Source organism: Rana temporaria, chromosome 9 (genome assembly GCF_905171775.1).
Source record: "Rana temporaria chromosome 9, aRanTem1.1, whole genome shotgun sequence".
NCBI lineage: Eukaryota > Metazoa > Chordata > Amphibia > Anura > Ranidae > Rana > Rana temporaria.
Genome location: NC_053497.1, coordinates 4,769,453 through 4,783,506, shown reverse-complemented (window position 1 = coordinate 4,783,506; position 14,054 = coordinate 4,769,453).

Genomic DNA, 14,054 nt, shown 5'->3' with positions numbered 1-14,054 from the left:
TTTTACAATGCCTCATGGGATGTGTAGTTCCGCAACAGCTGGAGGGCCGTAGTTTGAGGATCCCTGATCTAAACCATTCCATTGTAGCTCTGGCTGTACTTTAGGGTCGTTGTCCTGCTGGAAGGTGAACCCCCCCCCCCCCCAGTCTCAAGTCTTTTGCAGACTCTAACAGGTTTTCTTCTAAGATTGTCCTGTATTTGTCTCCATCCATCTTCCCATCAACTCTGAGCAGCTTCCCTGTCCCTGCTGAAGAAAAGCATCCCCACCACATGATGCTGCCACCACCATGTTTCACGGTGGGGATGGTGTGTTCAGGGTGATGTGCAGTGTTAGTTTTCCCCCCCACACATAGCGTTTTGGTTTTAGGCCCAAAAGTTCAATTTTGGTCTCATGTGACCAGAGCACCTTCTTCCACATGTTTGCTGTGTCCCCTCCCCCACATGTTTGCTGTGTCCCCTCCCCCACATGTTTGCTGTGTCCCCTCCCCCACATGTTTGCTGTGTCCCCTCCCCCACATGTTTGCTGTGTCCCCTCCCCCACATGTTTGCTGCGTCCCCTCCCCCACATGTTTGCTGCGTCCCCTCCCCCACATGTTTGCTGTGTCCCCTCCCCCACATGTTTGCTGTGTCCCCTCCCCCACATGTTTGCTGTGTCCCCTCCCCCACATGGCTTCTCACAAACTACAAACAGGACTTCTTATGTCTTTCTTCCTCCAATGTCTTTCTTCTTGTCACTCTTCCATAAAGGGCAGATTTGTGGAGAGACCACTAATAGTTGTCCTGTGGACAGATTCTCCCCCCTGAGCTGTGCAGCTCCTCCAGAGTTACCATGGGCCTCTTGGCTGCTTCTCTGATGAATGCTCTCCTTGCCCGGCCCGGTCAGTTTAGGTGGACGGCCGTGTCTTGGTAGGTTTGCAGTTGTGCCATACTCTTTCCATTTTCCGATGATGGATTGAACAGAAGCTCCGTGAGATCTTCAAAGCTTGGGAGATTTTTTTATAACCTAACCCTGCTTTATACTTCTCCACAACTTTATCCCTGACCTGTCTGGTGTGTTCCTCGGCCTTCATGATGCTGTTTGTTCACTAAGGTTCTCTAACAAACCTCTGAGGGCTTCACAGAACAGCTGTATTTATACTGAGATTACACGACACACAGGTGGACTCTATTTACTAAATTAGGTGACTTCTGAAGACAATTGGTTCCTCTAGATTTTAGTTAGGGGTATCAGAGTAAAGGGGGCGCCATACAAATGCCCCTCCCCCCCACACTTTTCACATATTTATTTGTATCATTTTCCTTTCACTTCACAATTATGTGACACTTTGTGTCTCTCACATAAAATCCCAATAAAATACATTTATGTTTTTGGATGTAACATGAGAAGATGTGGGGAATTTCAAGGGGTATGAATACTTTATCAAGGCACTGTATGTGTATTTATGGACAGAAAGTATTTATTTATTTATTCATGGACAGGAAGTAGAAATGTATAATGCTACATAGGAAGTGTTTATTTATTTATGGACAGGAAGTACATATATATTTATGGACAGGAAGTAGATAGATAAATAAGAAGGGCCAGATTCAGAAAGATGAACGCATCTTTCTTCCGGCGTAACGTATCTCCGATACGTTACGCCGCTGTAACTTTGGGCGCAAGTTCTGTATTCAGAAAGAACTTGCGCCCTTAGTTACGGCGGCGTAGCGTATGTGTGGCGGCGTAAGCCCGCCTAATTCAAATGGGGATGTTGGGGGCGTGTTTTATTTAAATTTCGCTTGACCCTGCGTTTTTGACATTTTTTTTAAAATATCCCAGTGTGCATTGCTCCAAAGTACGCCGCAAGGACGTATTGGATTCGACGTGAAGGTAAATGACGTACAGCCCTATTCGGGAACGACTTACGCAAACGACGTAAAATTTCAAAACTCGGCGCGGGAACGACGGCCATACTTAACATTAGCTACGCCTCATATAGCAGGGGTAACTATACGCCGAAAAAAGCCGAACGTAAACAACATAAAAAAATTTGCCGGCGGGGCGTACGTTTCTGAATCGGCGTAAACACCTAATTAGCATATTCCTTGCGTAACTATACGGAAGCGCCACCTAGCGGCCAGCGTGAATATGCAGCCTAAGATACGACGGTGTAAGACACTTACGCCAGTCGCATCTTAGGGATATCTATGCGTAACTGATTCTCTGAATCAGGCGCATAGATACGACCGGCCGGACTCAGAGATACGACCGAGCGCACTCAGAGATACGACGGCGTATCTTGTATCTGAATCTGGCCCGAAGTGTTTATTTATAGACAGGAAGTATATATTTATGGACAGGACAGATATACCGTATTTATCGGCGTATACCGCGCACTTTTTTGCCCTGAAAATCAGGGCAAAATCGTGGGTGCGCGATATACGCCGATACCCGCTTTCCCGCGCCGAGTTTTGAATACTGCGCCGGGATATACCGAGCACAGTACACTCGTGTATAGTCGGGCAGTCTCGGCTCCTCTCGCGCTCACGTCCTGGACGTACAGGACGTGAGCGCGACAGTAGCCGAGCCTGCCCGACTATACACGAGTGTACTGCGCTCGGTATATGCTGGCGCAGTATTCAAACTCGGCGCGGGAAAGCGGGAAACGAGTGGGGAGGACGCCGCAGAAGGACGCCGGACCCGACGAAGAGGACACCCGAAGCCGCAGACGGACGCCGGACCCGACGAGGCCGCCGATGGACGCCGCGCAAGACACCAAAACTGTAAGTACAAAAATCTTTTTTTCCACAGGAATTTCTGGGCAACTTTAGGGGTGCGCGCTATACGCGAGAGCGCGCTATACCCCAATAAATACGGTATATAGATATATAGGAAGTGTTTATTTATTTATAGATATGAAGTATATATTTATGGACAGGAAGTAGATAGATAGATAGATAGATAGATAGATAGATAGATAGATAGATAGATAGATAGATAGATAGATAGATAGATATTGTTTATTTATTGACTGGAAATATATATTTATGGACAGGAAGTAAAAAAATATATTTATAAACAGTAAGTATAAATATATTTATAAACAGGAAGTATAATTTTATGGGCAGGAAGTAGAAATATATATAGATAGATAGGAAGTGTTTATTTATAGACAGGAAATATATATTTATGGGCAGGAAGTAGAAATATATTTATAAACAGGAAGTATATATTTATAGACAGGAAGTGGCTGCAAACAGACTTTAGGGGGTCACCAGCACTGAACTGAGACAAAAAGAAAGGAAATAAAAAATTAAAGCTTGGCTTTTATTTTAAAAAAATATGATTTCTTGTATGTGTGTTTTCACGAGCCTCCCTTGCAGGGCACACTCCCCTCAGGGCTCATTGCGGGAGGTGAGTGGGGAGGAGGACAAGGGACAGGCTGGTATTCTTTGTTGCGTGGCTCAGGGCTCTTGCCCTCAGTTAAGATGGCGCCCGCTGCACGCAGCAGCTGTTGCCATGGTAACCCGGTAATCACGGCGCAGTAATGAAGGCAGGGAGAGTTCTAATATGTGCCCAGCTATGTGTGGGCGGTGGAGGGGGGGACGGAGAGTCCGGCGGGTGGAACTTTTTATTGTCATTTCATTGCTGCACCGATTTTACACGCAGCCCTGTCATAAGATGGGCTCCTGTCATAAAATGGCTGCCCGTGACGTCGCCGGAAGTGCGCCTTGCCATCTTGGCGGGGGGGGGGCGGTAGGGATGACACCACAACAATAAAAAATAAATAAAGTAAAAATAGTAAGAAAATAAAAGAAGAAAAAATTATATTTGTATATATTACCAATTCAAAATCTCAAATATAATTGTCAGTTTAATAACACGCTCATATATTAAATATAGGGCTTGTTTACACTAGTGGTTGGGGGCGGGGCGGTAAAACCCATGGTGGCACTTGCACTGTGTTCTTATAGCCCCTCTTCCTTTCGCTGGAAAGGCGGGGGGTGTACAAATTCTGCAGCAGAGACTTTACCCCGTGTCGGGGCACCTATCGAACGCGACCCATTCAAGTGAATAGGGCTGTACCTCAACCACCCATCGCGTGCGATTGCAGTCCAGTAAACTGCCATCTACGGGGTTAAACCAGGCGGCGAGGAGACGATAGAATAGAACGCCGCCTCACCACCTGTAACTTGTTCTATGAAGAGCGACCCAAACACGGATAGTTTATCAGAGAGCAACACAAGTGTAAACAAGGCCTTCATATCATCTGTTGTTGCGTCTAATCACGGCACATTCACACTTTAGTGCGATTTCAGGATTTTTTTTGGCGCATTTTTGCACTTTTTTTTAGCCTTGAGGGTGTTTGTTTTTTAGCCCATGAGAATCCAGTTACTAGGGGGGAGGAGACATTGTTAGGCGTAAAATTGTGTAGAAAAAGGCACGTTTTTAGGCACTTTTCAGGCGCTCCCATTGGTCTGCTGGGGCCGGCCCCTCTCCACAGAATTGCCCCCTATGAAGCCGGACATTACAAAGGGGGCGTCTTCTTCCAGGCACAAATGAATGCATCCCTGTAATCATTAATATTTTATTATTATTATTATTATACAGGATTTATAGCGCCAACAGTACATTTTTTTTTAAGTAAAAGCAGTGTAAGGACCTGCGTCTGACCCGAGATCAGCCTCTTGTAATACCTGTACAGCAGATCTCAGACTGGAAAAGGGAAAAGCAGCACGAGGAGTCAGTTAGCTGTGCTGCAGTGCTCATATACTAACAAGCAGCATGCTGATAGGAGGGGAAAGCGGAGTGACAGGGAGATGAGTTCATTGGTGTGCAGCTTCTCCTTTGGACTCGGTTCACACTATAGCTCATGCTCTCAAAAGCAATACACTGTACGGCACATACTGCAAAAAAAAACTGCGCTATAGTACAAGTACAAATGCTCTCTGCCTTAGGGAGAGCGATTGGAGAGAGGGAAGGATCACTGGTATATGGAAGAAAGAAAGGAGGGATCACTATGGTACATAGAAAGCAGGAAGGATCACTATGACACATGGAAGGCAGGAAGGATCACATGACACATGGAAGGCAGGAAGGATCACATGACACATGGAAGGCAGGAAGGATCAGTATGACACATGGAAGGCAGGAAGGATCACAATGGCACATGGAAGGCAGGAAGGATCACTATGACACATGGAAGGCAGGAAGGATCACTATGACACATGGAAGGCAGGAAGGATCACATGACACATGGAAGGCAGAAAGGATCACATGACACATGGAAGACAGAAAGGATCACTATGACACATGGAAGGCAGAAAGGATCACTATGACACATGGAAGGCAGGAAGGATCACTATGACACATGGAAGGCAGGAAGGATCACTATGACACATGAAAGGCAGGAAGGATCACATGACACATGGAAGGCAGAAAGGATCACAATGACACATGGAAGGATCACTATCGCACATGGAAGGCAGAAATGATCACAATGACACATGGAAGGCAGGAAGGATCACAATGACACATGGAAGGATCACTATCGCAAATGGAAGGCAGAAAGGATCACAATGACACATGGAAGGCAGGAAGGATCAGTATGACACATGAAAGGCAGGAAGGATCACTATGACACATGAAAGGCAGGAAGGATCACATGACACATGGAAGGCAGAAAGGATCACATGACACATGGAAGGCAAAAAGGATCAGCATGACACATGAAAGACAGAAAGGATCACAATGGCACATGGAAGGCAGGAAGGATCACTATGGCACATGAAAGGCAGGAAGGATCACATGACACATGGAAGGCAGAAAGCATCACATGACACATGGAAGGCAGAAAGGATCAGTATGACACATGGAAGGGAGGAAGGATCACATGACACATGGAAGGCAGAAAGGATCACTATCGCACATGGAAGGCAGGAAGGATCACTATGACACATGGAAGGCAGGAGGGATCACATGACACATGGAAGGCAGAAAGGATCACAATGACACATGGAAGGCAGGAAGGATCACTATCGCACATGGAAGGCAGAAAGGATCACCATGGCACATGGAAGGCAGAAAGGATCACTATGGCACATGGAAGGCAGAAAGGATCACAATGACACATGGAAGGCAGGAAGGATCACTATCGCACATGGAAGGCAGGAAGGATCACTATCGCACATGGAAGGCAGAAAGGATCAGTATGACACATGGAAGGCAGAAAGGATCACTATGACACATGGAAGGCAGAAAGGATCACTATGGTACATAGAAAGCAGGAAGGATCACTATGACACATGGAAGGCAGAAAGGATCACTATGACACATGGAAGGCAGAAAGGATCACAATGACACATGGAAGGATCACTATCGCACATGGAAGGCAGAAAGGATCACAATGACACATGGAAGGCAGGAAGGATCACAATGACACATGGAAGGATCACTATCGCACATGGAAGGCAGAAAGGATCACAATGACACATGGAAGGCAGGAAGGATCAGTATGACACATGAAAGGCAGGAAGGATCACATGACACATGGAAGGCAGAAAGGATCACATGACACATGGAAGGCAGGAAGAATCACAATGACACATGGAAGGATCACTATCACTATCGCACATGGAAGGCAGAAAAGAACACAATGACACATGGAAGGCAGGAAAGGATCACTATCGCACATGGAAGGCAGGAAGGATCACTATGGCACATGGAAGGCAGAAAGGATCACAATGACACATGGAAGGCAGGAAGGATCACATGACACATGGAAGGCAGGAAGGATCAGTATGGCACATTGAAGGCAGGAAGGATCACTATGACACATGGAAGGAAGAGAGAGAGGGGTGGGTTCAGTCACAGACTTTCACTCACCCAAGGCTCGGGCACGGCTTTATTAGGATTGGCTGTACGCCGGGGTGTGTCGGCGGACACAGGGGGAAATGGGGAGGAGGTGGAGCCTCCCACCTCTCCCTTTCTGTAGAGCGGGTGGACGGGCAGGCGGGCAGGTGTGTGTGGGCGGTGGAGGTTGGGGGACTGTGCTGGCTGGGCACTGCACGGCACACACTGACAGGCGGAGTCAAGCTGGGCTCCGGCCCAGAATCGCAGGTTTTACTTGAGACCCCGGGACGGTCCCTGCGAATTCGGGACGGTTGGGCGGTATGGGCGGGAACCATTTCCTGTGTCTGTACCACTCACTGCCACCCCAGATAGGAACATAACAGGGTTCGGCGTCTCCTTTCAGATGCAGAAGTCCCTTCAGTTTGTAGAACTAATGCATTCATAGAATCAGCGCAAAGATTTTTTAACCTCTTGGCGCCGGCAGTACGCATATATTTGGCCTCTCATGGGGGGGGGACTTAACGCCGAGCGGCTGCATATATGTGGCTCTGTGTAAACAATAGGGTTGCACCGATACAAATACTAATACCGGGGCCAATATTTGCACAAGTACTGGTACGCTGAGGAGGCTCTGGGGGAGGTTTAGACCCCCCTATCCCCCCCCCCCTTTATCTACGCCCCTTGGTGCCCCTTGGTGTTCAATAAGAGGTCTCCACCCCACACACTTTAGGATTGGTCAGACCTCAAACGGTTGGGGGAACATTTAGGATCCTATCGGCAGAGAAGGGCGCGATTGATGTACGTAGCGTATTGTAGGGAAGCACCATCTGAGAATGTTCTGTACAACCTTCCGACTCCGGCCCCAAACGCGGGACGGAACAGCTGCACCCACACAGACGGCTCATTCATAAATGAGGACTTGGCTCAGCAACATCCTGCTGTGTTCTTATCCTCTGTAGAGGTCATTCAAGCCTCCTTTGAAGAAAATCCATTGGGACTTGAAAACCAAAACCTTGCCCGAGAAAACTGCAAGTGCTGAAGTCATGACAGTGTTTCGGCTCGCTCAAGTCTAGATGCGACCGCTGGGGAAAACCGAAATCATTTTCCTCAACATCAAAGGGAAACAATACCAACAGCTACATACACAGATGAAATACACATACACTTGTAGCGCCTGGTTAAACACACAGGCCCAGATTCAGTAAGCAATTGCGCCTGCGTAACCATAGTTACGCAGCGCAATTGCTTACTTGCGCCGGCGTAACGAATGCTCCTGATTCAGGAACCTCGTTACGCCGACTGCAGCCTAAGATATGCGTGGCATAAGGCTCTTATGTCCGCATATCTAAGGCTGCATTCTTGCAATGGCCGCTAGGTGGCGTTCCCGTTGTGCTCAGTGTATAGTATGCAAATTGCATACTAACGCCGATTCACAACGTTACGCGAGCCCTGCGTACGCAGTTTACGTCGTTTCCGTACGTCGTGTTTAGCGTAAGGCTGCTCCTGCTAATAGCAGGCGCAGCCAATGCTAAAGATACCCGTCAATCCCGTGTCGCGAAATTTGAAATTTACGTAGTTTGCGTAAGTGAATCGTGAATGGCGCTGGACGCCATTCACGTTCACTTTGAAGCAAATGACGTCTTTGCGACGTCATTTGCCGCAATGCACGTCGGGAAGGTTTCCCAACGGAGCATGCGCTCTACGCTCGGCGCGGGAACGCGCCTAATTTAAATGATTGCCATTTAAATTGCGCGCGCTTACGCCGGGCATTTTGACGGAGCGCCCACGCAATTTACGGAGCTACTGCTCCGTGAATCGCGGGTAGCGCAGAAAATTTGCGGGGGCGCAGGGCAAAAACGTTGCCCTGCGCCTCCGTAAAAAATGTGCAAAAGGTACCTGAATCTGGGCCACAGGCCCGGATTCACGTACGAGTTACGCCGGCGTATCTCCAGATACGCCGTCGTATCTCTGAGTCCGAGCCGTCGTATCTATACGCCTGATTCTTAGAATCAGTTACGCATAGATTTGTATTAGATCCGACCGGCGTAAGTCTCCTACGCCGTCGTATCTTAACTGCATATTTACGCTGGCCGCTAGGGGCGTGTACGCTGATTTACGCCTAGAATATGTAAATCAGCTAGATACGCAAATTCACGTACGCCCAGCCGACGCAGTACAGATACGCCGTTTACGTTAGGCTTTTCCCGGCGTAAAGTTACCCCTGCTATATGAGGCGTACCAATGTTAAGTATGAACGTCGTTCCCGCATCGAATTTAGAAAATTTTACGTTGCTTGCGTAAGTCGTTCGCGAATAGGGCTGTACGTAAGTTACGTTCACGTCTAAAGCATAGACGATTTGCGGCGTAATTTCGAGCATGTGCACTGGGATTCTTTAACGAACGGCGCATGCGCCGGTCGTAAAAAACGTCAAATACGTGGGTCGGGGTCACATGTAATTTACATAAAACACGCCCACATCTTCCACATTTGAATTAGGCGGGCTTACGCCGGCCGATTTACGCTACGCCGCCGCAACTTTGGTTTGAGAATACGGCACTTGCCTGTCAAAGTTGCAGAGGCAATAAGATACGCACAAAGATACGCGCGTCTACGTGAATCCGGGCCTAAGGCTGCATTCACACCTGAGCGTAGTGTTTTGCCGTGATTTTGCGGCGTTTTTTACCGCGTTTTGTCGCCATATTTGCAGCGTTTTTTACCGCGATTTGCCGCGATTTTTGCAGCGTTTTTTTTTTTAGCGTTTTGTCGCAAATTTGGACAGGTCTAGGGTCACCAATGTTAAAAACAGAAAAACGCCCAAATACGGTCAATTCGAGTGACAAAAAAGAGTCCAGAACTTTTTTGAGCTTCAGGCGTTTGGCGTCAGGCGTTTTGGAGTGGAGATGTGAACCATCTCCATTGAGAATAATGTATTTTTTCCCCTCTAGCGTTTTGGAGCTTCATGCTTCAGGCGACAAAACGCTCAGGTGTGAATGCAGCCTAAGTATAGTGTGAAACGCGTCAGCTCTGCCGGTGTGCTGTGACATGTAGTGCTGTTTTTCTATTTGGATTTACAATAAAGGCAATTTTTATTTGGAGTGCGGCTGTCCAGAAGAATCTGTTCTTTTGTTTCGCAATCTCATATGCATTGCCTGCACCCGTGGTTCTGGGAGAAGCAATTATTTAGAAGATTTCCACACCTGAGCGGCATCGTTCTCTTTGGTTACTTCCAAGTACCGGTGCTATTGAAATTTAGCGGGTGATCAGAGTACTAATGACTCTGATCCGAATTATAATGTTCAAATTGGGTCTCTGTTTCAGCTTGGCTGTGCTGTGGGCACGTTCTGTTGTTGCTGGGGTGCTATCCCACCCCAGGGCGACAGGTGGCAGCAGCACGGTCGAGACTTGGGTGTTCTTTTCCAGCAGCCAATCAGGAGGGAGTGTGCTCGCTGGGCATGCTGGGAGAGGGTAAGTGAGTGAGTGAGTGAGAAACTTGTAAAGCGCAACCTCTGGGCGCTGTATCCATTTCATGGGTAAGGAAACCCCTTGACCTCAGAAGAGATGGGTTTTAATCTTTCTCCTGAAGGCCAAGTGGTCCGAGGGTACTTATGGGACAGACGCCATTGAGTCTGGGTCTTCTTCCAGTGTGGCACCCACCTTTAGGGTGACCACATCACGGCGCCCCGGCGTTATGGCCTACCTGGCCGGGGCGCGCGTGCCACGCGGTGTTCCTGGTTCCGGGACCATGTTGGTCCGGAACATTTGAGCAACGGCGGGGACCCAGTGATCGACTGGGTTCCCACTTTTGAAGATCCCAAGCGGTAGAGCTGTTCGGTGCGGAGTGCGTCGGAGGAGCGCCATTGAGAGGTTGGCGGTCCAAAAGGATTTCGACAAACCATCGGGGATCAAGGTAGCCGGACACTGAAGGATTAATCACCTGTCAGTCGGTACCTGGGCGACGTTAAGAAGGAGATCCAGGCGTAATTCTTTAACCAGTTCCCGACCCCCGCATGTACATATACGTCCACAATATGGCACGTACAGGCACATGGGCGTACACGTACGTCCTCGCCTATTAGCGGGTGGGGGGTCCGATCGGGACCCCCCCCGCTACATGCGGAGGTCGGGTCCGCTCGGGGAGCGATCCGGGACCACGGCGCGGCTATTTGTTTATAGCCGCTCCGTCGCGATCGCTCCCCGGAGCTGAAGAACGGGGAGAGCCGTATGTAAACACGGCTTCCCCGTCCTTCACTATGGCGGCGCATCGATCGCGTCATTCCCTTTATAGGGAAGACACGATCGATGACGTCATTCCTACAGCCACACCCCCCTACAGTTGTAAACACACACTAGGTGAACCCTAACTCCTACAGCGCCACCTGTGGTTAACTCCCAAACTGCAACTGTCATTTTCACAATAAAGAATGCAATTTAAATGCATTTTTTGCTGTGAAAATTACAATGGTCCCAAAAATGTGTCAAAATTGTCCGAAGTGTCCGCCATAATGTCGCAGTCACGAAAAAAATCACTGATCGCCGCCATTAGTAGTAAAAAAAAAAAAATTTATAAAAATGCAATAAAACTATCCCCTATTTTGTAAACACTATAAATTTTGCGCAAACCAATCGATAAACGCTTATTGCGATTTTTTTTACTAAAAATAGGTAGAAGAATACGTATCGGCCTAAACTGAGGAAAAAAAATGTTTTTATATATGTTTTTGTGGATATTTATTATAGCAAAAAGTAAAAAATATTGATTTTTTTTCAAAATTGTCGCTCTATTTTTGTTTATAGCGCAAAAACTAAAAACCGCAGATGTGATCAAATACCACCAAAAGAAAGCTCTATTTGTGGGGGGAAAAAGGACGCCAATTTTGTTTGGGAGCCACGTCGCACGACCGCGCAATTGTCTGTTAAAGCGACGCAGTCCCGAACTGTAAAAACACCTTGGGTCTTTAGGCTGCATATTGGTCCGGGGCTTAAGTGGTTAAGGAGGATTGTCTCCTTATTTTCAATCAGAGAGGGCCTGTGGCAGAGGTGTCTCCCTAAAGTTCATTCCAGGAGGGTCTGTGGCAGAGACTTTTAGGTAGATTCAGGTACGTTGGCGTAACTTTGCAGCGTAGCTTAAAGCGGTGGTTCCCCTAAAAATAAAATGTTAACATTGCCTTTCCCAAATAAATTACAATTAGAATCGGCCGGTTTTATTAAAAAAAAAAGCTCCGTACATACCGTTTGTTAGATTCGTTCCCACCGCCACTTCCGGGTACGATGCTGGCGGTGGGCATTCCTATTTGATTGACAGGCATCCGACCGACGCATACATCGCGTCACGAGATGCCGAAAGAAGCCGAACGTCGGTGCGCATGCGCCGTATAGAGCCGCACCGACGTTCGGCTTCTTTCGGCATCTTGTGACGCGATGTATGCGTCGGTCGGATGCCTGTCAATCAAATAGGAATGCCCACCGCCAGCATCGTACCCGGAAGTGGCGGTGGGAACGAATCTAACAAACGGTATGTACGGAGCTTTTTTTTTTAATAAAACCGGCCGATTCTAATCGTAATTTATTTGGGAAAGGCAATGTTAACATTTTATTTTTAGGGGAACCACCGCTTTAAGGAATTTAAGCTACACTGCCGTAAGTTAGCGAGGCAAGTACATGATTCATAATGTACTTGCCTGCTAAGTTACGTCGGCGTAGCCTGAATCGGCGGGCGTAAGGGCGCCTAATTCAAATGTGTTTGACGGGGGAGTGTTTTATGTTAATGGCGCTTGACCTCAAGTTTTTTTACGTTTTCTTTTACTGCGCATGCGCCGGGCGCCTACATTTCCCAGTGCGCATTGCGGCCAAGTACGCCGCGCGGGCCTATTGATTTCGACGTGGACGTAAACGACGTAATTCCCGATTCGCGGACGACTTACGCAAACGACGTAAAAAATTCTAACCTCACGGCGGGAACGGCGGCCATACTTTAACATTGTTATTCCACCTCATAGGCTTCACATTCTCCACCTCCTCCAATCAGAGAATGCTTTACATTCACAGAGAAAACACAAAGCATTCTCAGAATGGCACCCATGCCCAGCAGCCAACCTCCTGTAAATAGTAAGCAGCAGGCAGATGCTTGGCTTAGGACCCTGAAATTAATGGAAATCGATGTAGTAGTGGTGTAGTAGCGGTATCTACTACAGCAATTTTCAGATTCTAGAGGGAATGCACGGGTATGGTGTATGCATAGACCAATGTAACCATGTAAAATATTTGTACCTGGAATTCTTCCTTAACCCCTTCCCACCTCCTGACCCTTTAAGGGTTCTAAAAGCCTGGAGGCAGGCATTCGGGTCATGTGACCACTGTGATTGGCTGTCACAATGGTCACATGATCGGAAAGCTCTCGATCACTAGTATGCATCATGAGCTTTCCGGTAAACCCGATGGCTACCATGCTGGCAATGTGCTCTAGAATGGTAAGTGGTTTACACAAGGTGGCATATATATGTGCGGCCGGCATCAAGGGCTGAATGTGGAATTCCAGCTTACACCTGACTAGCCTTAAAACGTTCCCCGCAGCCCTCTCTAGTCTGGTCATGTGGTCAGCCAGTGGCAGCTGCAGGGGAAAGGAGTGAGTGCTCCAACAATTGCTGGTAAAGCCTGTAGCAGTGATATCACCCATTGGCTTCATCAGCCCATTCATCATTGGCGCTACCTCCTCTCCCCTGCAGCTGAAGCTGGTTGTCAAAGAGGAGCTAGATCATGTGACTGGACCAGAGTGGCCTGAAAATAGGTAGGTCTTTCTTACACAGGGTAGTAAATGAGTTGTCGCCAACAAGATCACTAGCCGTCAACAGTATACTCTGTCCGTGTTGTTGGTCTCCTGGGTTTTCCTTGACAATCCCATGACCACCACTGCCACCTCACATGGCTGTCTGAGAAATGGGGTGAAGAAGAAGAGAACTGCTTATGTTACTGCTGCATGGCACAATTGTCACAAGCAAGGCATAACCACCGATATAGAGACAGACCTTAAAGCCTCAATTTTTTTAAATAGGTAGCCAGGCATTTCCAAAAATATCCCTCTCTGGCAAACTCGCCTTCTCCCCGGCGCTGTACCCTGAGGGTTCACCACTACTGACATTACTGCTGGTCCTCCTTCAAGGTGATTGATGGTGAGCTTCCTGTGGGTCTTGGGTATCATGGCCATGCCCCCTGGGGGGCACATCAT